At 45.2% G+C, this 10,998-nt stretch overlaps 1 protein-coding gene across 1 annotated transcript in view; it reads left to right on the top strand.

Moving 5' to 3' along the window:
• The window catches only part of LOC118410241 (cation channel sperm-associated protein 1-like), a 17,433-nt gene that overhangs the window by 2,465 nt on the left and 3,970 nt on the right, over positions 1-10,998 (top strand). The gene's annotated exons all lie outside the window — the stretch shown is intronic.

Genomic DNA, 10,998 nt, shown 5'->3' with positions numbered 1-10,998 from the left:
TCGAGAAGTGAGGCCATGACTGATCTATTTGTTACGAGTATCTACTAGAGAGTGTAATTTCAAACACTGTTGACTAGATGGTCGTTCTTTGAAAGCGTTATTGGGCATGTGTGTAGTGCGCCATGAGGAAATGTCAAGAGAGGTCTTGCTTTGGGAACCAGGCGAGCCGCGCAGACGTGGCCGCCCTTCGGTCACACTCAGGAAGCTACTGCTGGAGGACACGGGTTTACAGGCCGGCGAGCTCCGTTCGAGCATGCTGGATAGGAACATGTGGAGTCGATGGTGTCACCTCCACGAGGATGAACTGAACTGAACTGAACTGAACTGATGAGTGGTGTGATCAGTGTCAACTACAAAGGAGCGGACTGATGGCAGACACCATAACCACACTCGGCTCGTCAGCACCATGGACAGGGTGTCCACTGTAACTGTGAATCGCCCTGGATATGGAGACAATATCGTCTCTTGGGTGGACTTTGTTGGAGTAATTTTGTCTACTTTTATGCATATGGCTGAACTGACTGCAGTCACAGAGATCAAGTTGGTAATCTATTGGCTTCTTGCAGCTGACGCTGGTACTGCAGCAAAACTTCCATTTTTTGGGGGTTATCATTTCTACATATCTCACAAACTATTCAATACTCTTTCTTTTAGTAGTTTCTTCTTGGTGGAATCCCCGTGTATACGTCAGTTTATCGTCCTTGGTGGATTATCCTCACACACCTGACATTTTCCACACCGGTGCGTGAGATTTAGCTCGTCTGAAAGTCACCTTCAGCAAGGCGACGTTCGATACTAATGCAGTCTTCGACTGTCGCAAAATCAATCTTCGACTGTCGTAAAATCAATCTTCGACTGTCGTAAAAATTGTCATCAAACCAACGTCGTGATAAACTGTCAAAAACTCTACACTCCAGTCTTGCATCATACCAACCAACCAACCGTGTAAAACCTACTCACTAGTCGTATCAGTAGATGTTTTAATAAGAACCTACCTACCAGCCTTACCTCACACCGACCTGCCGTTTGTGTATTATTGGCAAGGTATCAGCACGGATACCACTGCAGTTTAGATCTTGTGGTGTGCCCCATGTTATGTACGCTGCATTGTGGGTATTGAAATGGTTAAGATGATGATGTGCTTACCTAAAGCAATGTACCGTTTACTTTCTAGCCACCCTTATAAAAAGCCAAACATTGCAACATTTTGTTTGTTTTGTTTTGTTTTGTTTTGTTTGGATACCTGTCACTGATGTATTGTTCCACCATTCTTCCTGGAGTCCGTAACAATCCATATACAATAAAATGAAACATAAGTAACACAATCTATACAACATTAACAGGAAACTATGTTAACAATATAAGATAACCTTATTGCGCAACAATTGTACAAGGTACAGAGTATGGCACCTACTGATACATACTGCAATTCTATGAGGCTAATCTACTTGATACAAGGGTGAAAAGTATGGAATGAAAATTGTCTTTTACAACCATTGGAGGGATTTCTAGCGTCTCTAGACATTTAAATAATACATTTTTCCTGTGTATACCAAGCAGGGGTTCTCACATGTCATAATGTATTTGAACTTGCTATTTAAGTCCATTGAGGTAAATCCCGGTATGTAAGATGATAGCCTTGTGTACAGTGTATTACATATAACAGAATATATAGAACTAGGTTATCACACTATAGCTGTACATTGCAACGTTAACAACAGCCCATCGCCATTCTAGCAACCCGAAAACCCCAGCGGCCCCTCTCAAAACGACAGCTGAAGATGTATCTAATGGACGAAGGCGGAATATTTATGCTGTTTCCCAAGTCAACATGTTCAGGGCGTGATTTTTTGTGGATCGCTCGGGTAGACTGACTGTTTTAGGAAGAAATTTTGGATGTTTTCTGCGATATTGTTATATTATACCATTTTACCGCCATGCTAGACAGAGATGCACGGTCTGATATTATTAGTGGCACCTCTTATGAATATGAGGATGAACTGAACTTAACTGTGGGATCCGTGGTTCATGACGTCATGGAGGCATCCCGAGGTGGTGATTGGTTCGGCCCGTCTTTGTAGTGCCGCCGGCAGGAGGCCCGGTTTTGTACAGGAAGGCGCAGAAATGACACATCTTCGGTCGCTGAGACATCGCAGCGCAGTCGCAGCCTCTGGCGAAGGGAGATTCCACATTCTTTCTAACACGCGTCTGGACACTTCTACACACACTTAGCACGGCCCCTGTTGGCAGTGGTACAACAGTGGTTACTCCACACCATGAACACAATGGGTACAATCATATAGCAACAATTTTAGTCTGTTCGCAGAAACCCATTAAAAACGGATCTGATGTGAGGATTCAGTTCATTAAAAACGGGTCAATCCACCAACAATCTGCAAATCAAGGTAACCGCAGATATGCCGAAATAATTGTTATATACCGACACGTACACTCTCTGAAAACGTACACTTATATCTGTGTCCTAATTTGACATTGTGTCATTTTTTTCGTTTGCTTAGAAGAATGGCATCCACGTGCACATCAATTTTCGCCCCCCCCCATAAAAATTTTTAACCATGCTTTATCGTACGAAGTAGCTGCAAAAGAAGCATAAAGAGATGAATATCGTGAAACATAATAATGCCAATGTTAAGTCTGAGGTCAAAGAAGAAGAATAAAGAATAATGTGAAAGCAAAAATTAAGAATCTATTGTTCGGTGTTCTATACTCTATGTTTTTTTAATTTGCTCAATCTTTCAAACCACTTATTTCATATTGAGGTTTTTCTGCCAAACGGGTTTTATTCCTACGCTCGCATCAGTTTTGGGATTTCCTGAGGATGTCATCCATATAATCAAGTAAACATATTGTTTTATTGCCCCAGAGCGCCATCTGGCGATACGCTGACAAATTACTATAGCCAAGAAATGATGGATATTTTGACAGATGAATGGTACCCAGCCATCTCAAAGCTGAATTTCCCGCCATAGCTGTGTCACAGCCTCTATAACAGTGTATTTTCAGTTATCTGTGGTAACAGTCATGTGACAGATCATCCAGCTCAGTTTACCGGTGTCCTTTTGACACTGTACCGCCGTCCTCATACTATTACGTTCTCTCTCCTGATGGGCAATTCTGGGTTTGGTACGCCATTTTGTTGTGTCGTCATGTGATAGCCTGGATGGAGCGCGCTGATTGGCTCCGTGGAAACCATAGTATGATATGAATCTGGCTTGTACTGGTTTACACTATTCTCGAAGGTTCATTTTCGCAGCATCTTTGGGCATCTAGATCCCAGCTATATTGTTATTTGGCCCCACAGAAGGTAATTTTCCCGCGCGTTGGCGTTTCGGACGTCCCAGCGTTTGTTTCGTGTGGCTAGGTGATGTAGACAGGACCGCATCATGTGCATGAAGAAGGAAGGATGCATGCCGGAGGTGGATTTCGATGACAACTGGACGGTGGTGGCGGTGGTTGTGGGAACCATGATCTCGCTGGGGTTTGTTTACATGGCGTACATGGCCTTCCGATTCGGTTTGCTGGACCCGCCGCAGGTACGTACGGGTAGGAAACGGCTGTGGGTAACGTTAGACTCACCTCAGGTACGTACGGCGTACATGTACATGATGTAGGAAACGACTGGTGTAGCGTTAGACTCACCGCAGGTACGTACGGCGTACATGGCCTTCCGCTTCGGGCTGCTGGACCCGCCGCAGGTACGTACAGGTACGGCTGGGGTTAGGGTGGGTGTAACGTCATACTCACCTCAGGTACGTACGGCGTACATGTACATGATGTAGGAAACGGCTGTGTGTAGCGTTAGACTCACCTCAGGTACGTACAGGTAGGAAACGGCTGGGTGTAGCTTTATACTCACCTTAGTACGTACGTGTAGGCGATGGCTGGGGGTAACGTTAGTATCACCTCAGGTACGTACAGGTAGGAAACGGCTGGGTGTAACGTTAGACTCACCGCAGGTACGTACGTGTAGGCGATGGTTGGGTGTAACGTTAGACTCATCGCAGGTACGTACAGGTAGGAAATGGCTGGGGGTAGCGTTAGACTCACCTCAGGTACGTACAGATAGGAAACGGCTGGTGTAGCGTTAGTATCACCTCAGGTACATACAGGTAGGGAACGGCTGCGCGTAGCGTTATACTCACCTCAGGTACGTACAGGTAGGAAACGGCTCTGTGTGTAGCATTAGTATCGCCATAGCACCAAGCTGGGGTAGAAAATATATGCGTAATCTGTGAACAGCGCGTGAGGGTGAACGATTGATGTCTTGTACAGTGGATTGATGCCTTGTACAGTGTTTTGTATTGTTAGATCATCTGCATTTATTGTATCAAGAATGCAAATAAAAATACTATTAGACCATACGCTTCATATGGCATAGGAAGTGCTATATAATGCTGGGCGTATCAGCCATAGTACCAAGCTGGTTTAGGCTGTAGTATGGTGGGTTGTCAATATTAAATAGCGCGTGAGAGTGATGGGTTGATACCATGCACCGACCTTCAGAGCATTTGTGCAGATTATATCAAGTATGCAAAGATACATGCTACGTATACATGGTCTTTCGGTTTGGGGAATTGTAGCCGAATGATCGTGTACGTTTGGCGTACCGTATTGTATACTGCTGAGTCTATCGCAATAGCACCTAGCTAGGTTAGAAGATATCGTCTCCCCAAGGACGTCCTTGGTCTCCACTAGGCCTTTCTGAACGGTTAGAGATAGTAGAACTCGGTGGATGGTTATTTACCAGGAGAGCTGACCTGCAAAACATTTAGCTTTGGACTTTGGACAAATATGTGGTGACCAATTTCTCCTAGCAAACGTCACTATTTCATCCTGTAGCAAGAGTACTTAGTCTGTTAGGGGCCATACTGTACCGTCATTGCACCGAGCTCGTTTGGAAAATATAGTATGGAGGCCTGTCAACAACGCGTGAGCTTTCCGAGATTGATCGATAGATAGTACCGACCATCCGAACATTTGCATCTATGCCATCGAGGATGCAAACATACACACTACGGACAACTTATCAGTATAGCTAACGTTCGTCTGACACGGCAGCATTCTCCCTTTGAAAACAGACAGGTTCATACGTCACGATGTTGTCGTCTGTCGCGCTGTGGCAGCTGTGCCCTTGTGCTGCTGATTAACTTCAGGCCCTCATTAGCATCGAGATGAGGTAATTACCTATTAGATAGATGCATGTATAGCGCAGTTCGTATGTAAAGGTAGGTCTGTTGTACAATTTATGTGAAGGTGCAATGAAGGCCCGTAGTAACAGCCGTATTACAGTTGTTATTGTGTGAAGGTGCAATGTAGGCCTGCAGTAACAGTCGTATTACAGTTGTTATTGTGTGAAGGTGCAATGCAGGCCTGTAGTAACAGCCGTATTACAGTTGTTATTGTGTGAAGGTGCAATGTAGGCCTGCAGTAACAGCCGTATTACAGTTGTTCCTTCTGTGAAGGTATGTCTGCTGACGGGCGATTATATTCCAGATCATTCCAACACCACGGAGCCCCCCATGGACCTGTGTTGTGTGAAATTGCGCCACCTAGCGGTGAAAAATGATTCTTTTCTCAATCAGAAACGATTTATGATGCTAATGTCGATTCCCCGTCATCGAAGCTGGACGTCTGCTGATTTAGACGATTTGGCAGCAGTGAAAACGGCGGGAAAACAGCAACACCCCTGCTGTAAGGCCGGCTGCGAATCGTTAGTTTGGGGCGCACTCACTTCGTGTTAAGCTAAGGGCACAACGCGCCATACTTGCAACTGCGTGGTGTCTATGTGCCAAAACGTGGGCAATCGCACATAGATTATACGTTGTAGATACGTACAACTCACTTACCACTTACGCAACAAACGATGCACGCAACCGGCTCACGGCCAGACGTGGCGTGCAAACCACATACATGTACTTACATCTTAGCTTGCGCAACCGTGTGAGAGACGTGCGTTGAGACGTACTCCCTCCCTGCTCTTGCCAGTCCTTCCCCACGATTTCGGAGAAACGTTGCGGACGTGACCTCCCAAAAAACGTACGGATAAAAAGCATGTACGACGGGTTGTGCCCCTAACTTTAAGGCACAACCCGCCGTACGTGTAATTTGTCCGTACGTTTATTTGCGAGGCCAAGTCCGCCACGTATTTCTGAAAACGTTCAGGCTGTACAGGGCAGGCGCGTCGCACGTACTGGCACGTACAGGGGGCGAATCCGCAGCCCGATGGCACATAAAGTTTTGCCTCCACGTTAAGTTCTACGGCGTGCTTGCGTGCTTTCAAACACTTCGGAGGCGTACGGAAGCGGTACTTACCACTTACGGATCACAAAAGATTGCCCACGTTTTGGCACGTAGACAGCACGTATTTGCACGTACGGCGGTTGTGCCCTTAGCTTAAGAAGTGGAGTCATTACCATAGGTAGTCTAGGTCACATGATGAACCTCATATATCAAAGCCGTGTATCGTTAAGTTTAGGTAGAACCAAACTTGATTCTGACGCGCAAACGATAGATATAGATCAATATTGACATTTCTGTATACATTGATTGAAGCGAAGCCTCATAAACGAATTTTGGATGTGCGTGTATTTTCATCACTGATAACGTGAGTATGCTTTGGGGTTGCACGTCTGGTTTTCTTCTTCTTAATGTTATGCGGCGAGTCATGTCCCCTTGGGACACGTCTGCGCTCCATCAGTAGTTTATTTGGGATTTTAAACGTGCCGCCACACGTGCACAATCTACTGAAATCCAAACCGAACAGCAGCAAGGCCCTAGACAGGACTTATGATAATGAATTTAATGTGAATATTTTAGGCTTTCTTTCAAGCTAAAAGGCATACATGATTTGTTTATGTGTACCCTCTGCCACTTAGGATACAACATCCTGTGTTATTTATGTTACTTTCTGCTATTACGTTTTACGTTTTGCCCCGAGCATACTTAAAGGGGCATCCCACTCCACACGGGAGTGTTATTTTCAAATAGATATTAATTTTAGGAAGTAACAAATGCATACTACTTCACATTATACGATAAAGTACCCAGTTGCTCCACGTGCCTCAAAAGCATTCAGTTTTCTACTTAACTCCCCAAGTACCCTCTAATTGAATTAATTCTACGGCTGTATACAATGCAAAACTTTTAGGTAAGGCTACAAAGCTAATTTCAGGATCGCTAAGAAATCTAGTCTTGTTATGTGTTCTTATGAGCAATTTGCCTTCTCGGTGTGCTTGGCGATCCTCATGATCATTTCTTCCGAAACTATGCACGACAAAAAAAGTGTCTATGCGTATAGGGAATGCATGGGTAGGGTCTGCATGGGTTTAGTGAGTGTCATATTGTTTTACAAAACACACATCGCGCAATGTGAAGTCCACAAAATTCGGCTGATTATGTATTCATTGACACATTATAGATTGGAAAACGCCACCCCCTTCTGGAGTGGAATGCCCCTTTAACGCCTGGGCTCCCATATGAGGCACCATTGCGGCACGTCTGTGCGCACTTGCGGCATGTCTGCGTCCCATTTCTGTTAAGTTTAAGAGTTTGAATGTGCTGCTCGACACTCAGCCGAAATCCACAACAGAACGGCAACAAGGTCTTGAGCAAGGAAAGAAGAAAAGCTACACATTTGATGTGACCAAACAGGATACCAGCGTATATACACTATGTTCGTATATAAGTAAACATATACGGCCGTGTTCGTCTATGGGTTCATATAATTGCGAAAGAGACTACATATCTAATAGATGTGGATACCAGGCTGTATACCGTATATGCATCACGTTCGTATACGTATATACGGTCGTGTTTGCGTGTATACACCGTGCCGTATATATGTTCGTAAAGTGGCGTTCCAGGAGAGTGACGATGCAACATTGACGGAAGAAGCTCTGCACCCGGCCGTGCAATACTTGACCGTTGGGGCACAACGGAAAATCTGACAACCAGTTTACTACACCCTTCTTGGTTTTCTGTTTTTCTCAATGTTTCATGCTTATTGTCATGTCTGTCCATTCCCTGATATTATCCTCCCATCTTTTCCGATGCCCGCCCCTCTTCCTTCCTACCTGGACATTTCCCTGCATCTAGCATGATGGAATAGATTTATTTGTAAACTCCTGGCAGAAAGCTAATTACAAGGGTATACACACACGTAGATCCACTAACGTTATTGAGGTATACAGATGCCTATCGATGTATCTGATATTTCCGTGTACATTACTGTTGGGTTTGACTTCTTCCTTGTCGGCCGAGGCTGATGAATAAGCTGGTAAGGTCCTCCGTGCGCGGCAGAACCACCCCGATAGAGCCTCACGCTTACGTATTCAGAGCGCTGCTGAGGTTGTTATTATCACCGCCAGGACGCTTCCGGGTGTGTCTGTGATTTCTACAAGTCGGGACGGATTGTCGCGATATTGGACTGTCTTTGATTTTGAGGAGACCTCGAAATATTTGCATGTTGGGTCCCCTAGCGGCTTATAGAATGGTTTATTCATACATATATACATACATACATACATGGATATACTGAAACAACATTGCAGTCTGTTATACCTTGCTGCAAATTGGCTGAATTAAGTTTGTTTTAGTCTTAAAATAGCAATCTGCTCTTTCCCCCTAGCGGCTTATTCCCCCCTAGCGGCTGTTTGGCCCATCAACGTTAAATTTCCCCGACGCATTTCTCCACGACACACCTCACCTCACCTCACCTATCCCTTGAAACAGACACGACACAGGTGAGAGTTAATGACAGGGGAAGGCCTGACGTGCGGTTCACGTGAACTAACAGCAGGACCGAACCTTACTGATGTGGACATTACCGATTCGTCAAACGACAACACAGACATAATGGCGATGCAGGTGTGACCTGTTCGAGAGTCGTGTCACGTTCCAACCTGGGTTTAGAACAAACCACTTCAGGGAAGGAATGGAAGCATGGAGAAGACTGCAAGCTTTTCAGCAGTCTGTACGATATAAATCTGGCATTACTAGCGCCCTTCTTTGATTTGTGTTGCATCATTAGCCCATTACACAGTGTTGTGTCCCCACGGGACCACCTGTGTTGTCCCCGCGCTTTGGTTAGAATGTAACACAGCATCGCTTCTATAGTAGGGTATATCAGCGTAGTCCAGTACATCAGCACACACTTGATAACGTTAATATTCCACGGTTGTATCATTGCGCCATGTCGGGTAGCTTGCAGGAGGGAAGCTTGCAGATTGTCTGCAGACTGAGCTTGGCGTCAGACATGGTTTCCCAGGAAATGCGACGTGCTCCGGTCTAGAGCAGGGCTATTCTAACATCCGCACCATTCCGGATTCGCCGAGGAAGCCTCGTCTTGTAACGTACGGCGTACGGCCGGCTTCCATTATGACTCTGGATGATGTCATAGTCGACTTTAATGACTTCTGGACACAGGTGGCCGTCATTGTCGGGTCCCTGATAACGCTGGGGTTCGTCCGTATGACGTACCTGGCCATACGGTACGGGCTCATGGATCCTCCCAAGGTGAGCTGGGGGGGGGGGGGTCTTACCTGTCCGTACGGTACGGGCTCATGGACCCTCCCAAGGTAAGCCACGCGTGCATCGATGAAGGTTGGACATCCAGGTATAAGACATGCCAAAAAGCAGTTACTCAAGCAACTGGATATGATGTTGGAAACGGTCAGATGTTTCAGATAACATTCACTATATTTCGGATTCATGCACAGAGAGAGAGGGAGAGGAGGAGAGGAGGAGAGAGAGAGAGAGAGAGAGAGAGAGAGAGAGAGAGAGAGAGAGAGAGAGAGGGAGAGAGGGTGAGGGGAGAGAGAGAGAGGGGTAGAGAGAGAGAGAGAGAGAGAGAGAGATGCTATCACTGACTCAATTGTGTATACAGTCAAACCTGTCTATAGCGGCCACTCAAGGGACCGGACAAATTTGGCCACTATAGACAGGTGGCCTCTGTATAGAGGTGGTAACTTGTAGATAAAGTACCCAAGGGACCGACAAAAAGTGGCTACTATGGACAGGTGGCCCCTCTGTAGAGGTGGCCCCTAATACAGGTTTACATACTTAAGCATGTACATACTTAAGCATTTAAAGCAAGGCTAACACTAAATATATCGTTATAAAATGACATAAAGTGCATAAAGATATTTCATGGATTTCCATATGTGAAAATCGTTGGGTGGGTGGAATCTGTGTTAATGCTGGTAACATGCTGTAGTGTTCGCGCGTCACGACTCCAGGCAGTGCGATCATACCGGCCTGGGGCCCCTCTAGGGGTTTCAGGTAACGCGATTACAGCGGAACTGGGGTCCCTCAAGGGTTATCCTGCTGGGTGCAGTGGAGCATATTTTGTCTGCATAGATCAATCCAATGGCTTATATTTGCGTAGTTCTGTATCTGTGTGTCTTGTGGCCTCTCAGGGTTTTTCACAGATAACAGAGGCCCGTTTTGTCTACATCACCATCATTTTACGTACATGTGTATATAAATATGGAGTTCTGCACACTGTTGGTATCATTTCAACTTTATTTCAGGCTCTTGGCCAATATCACATAAAAACATACAATACAACAATACACATACACTTTATGTACAATAAAAAAAGTTAAATTAGCCGGGCTTTTGTAAACAAGATTCACATAGTGTGTCCAGAATTTGCTATGGAAGAAGGCATCTGAGTGGAATAATCGGGAGATAATGTTGTTTTTAGATGTGGCGATGCGTTGTACAAATGCATGCGCTAGTTTTCTCCTTCTAGCTACAAAAGTATCAATCCCATGTGTCACAAACATTTGGTATGGTTGGTGTCTTAACTTAATTATAAGTCCTGCAGATACCACACGTTAATCAAGGCGTCTGTGAAATGTACTAACAGGACGAGAACGTGTTGCATTTTACATCATTATTAATTCATAAGGACAAATGGACCCTGTAAATGGCAAATGCAAATCTTGGACTGTCATTTCACGACTCATATAGCCA

Source organism: Branchiostoma floridae, chromosome 2 (genome assembly GCF_000003815.2).
Source record: "Branchiostoma floridae strain S238N-H82 chromosome 2, Bfl_VNyyK, whole genome shotgun sequence".
Lineage (NCBI taxonomy): Eukaryota > Metazoa > Chordata > Leptocardii > Amphioxiformes > Branchiostomatidae > Branchiostoma > Branchiostoma floridae.
The sequence above is the reverse complement of the archived record's forward strand: the minus strand, read 5'-3'. Positions and strand labels throughout refer to the sequence as shown.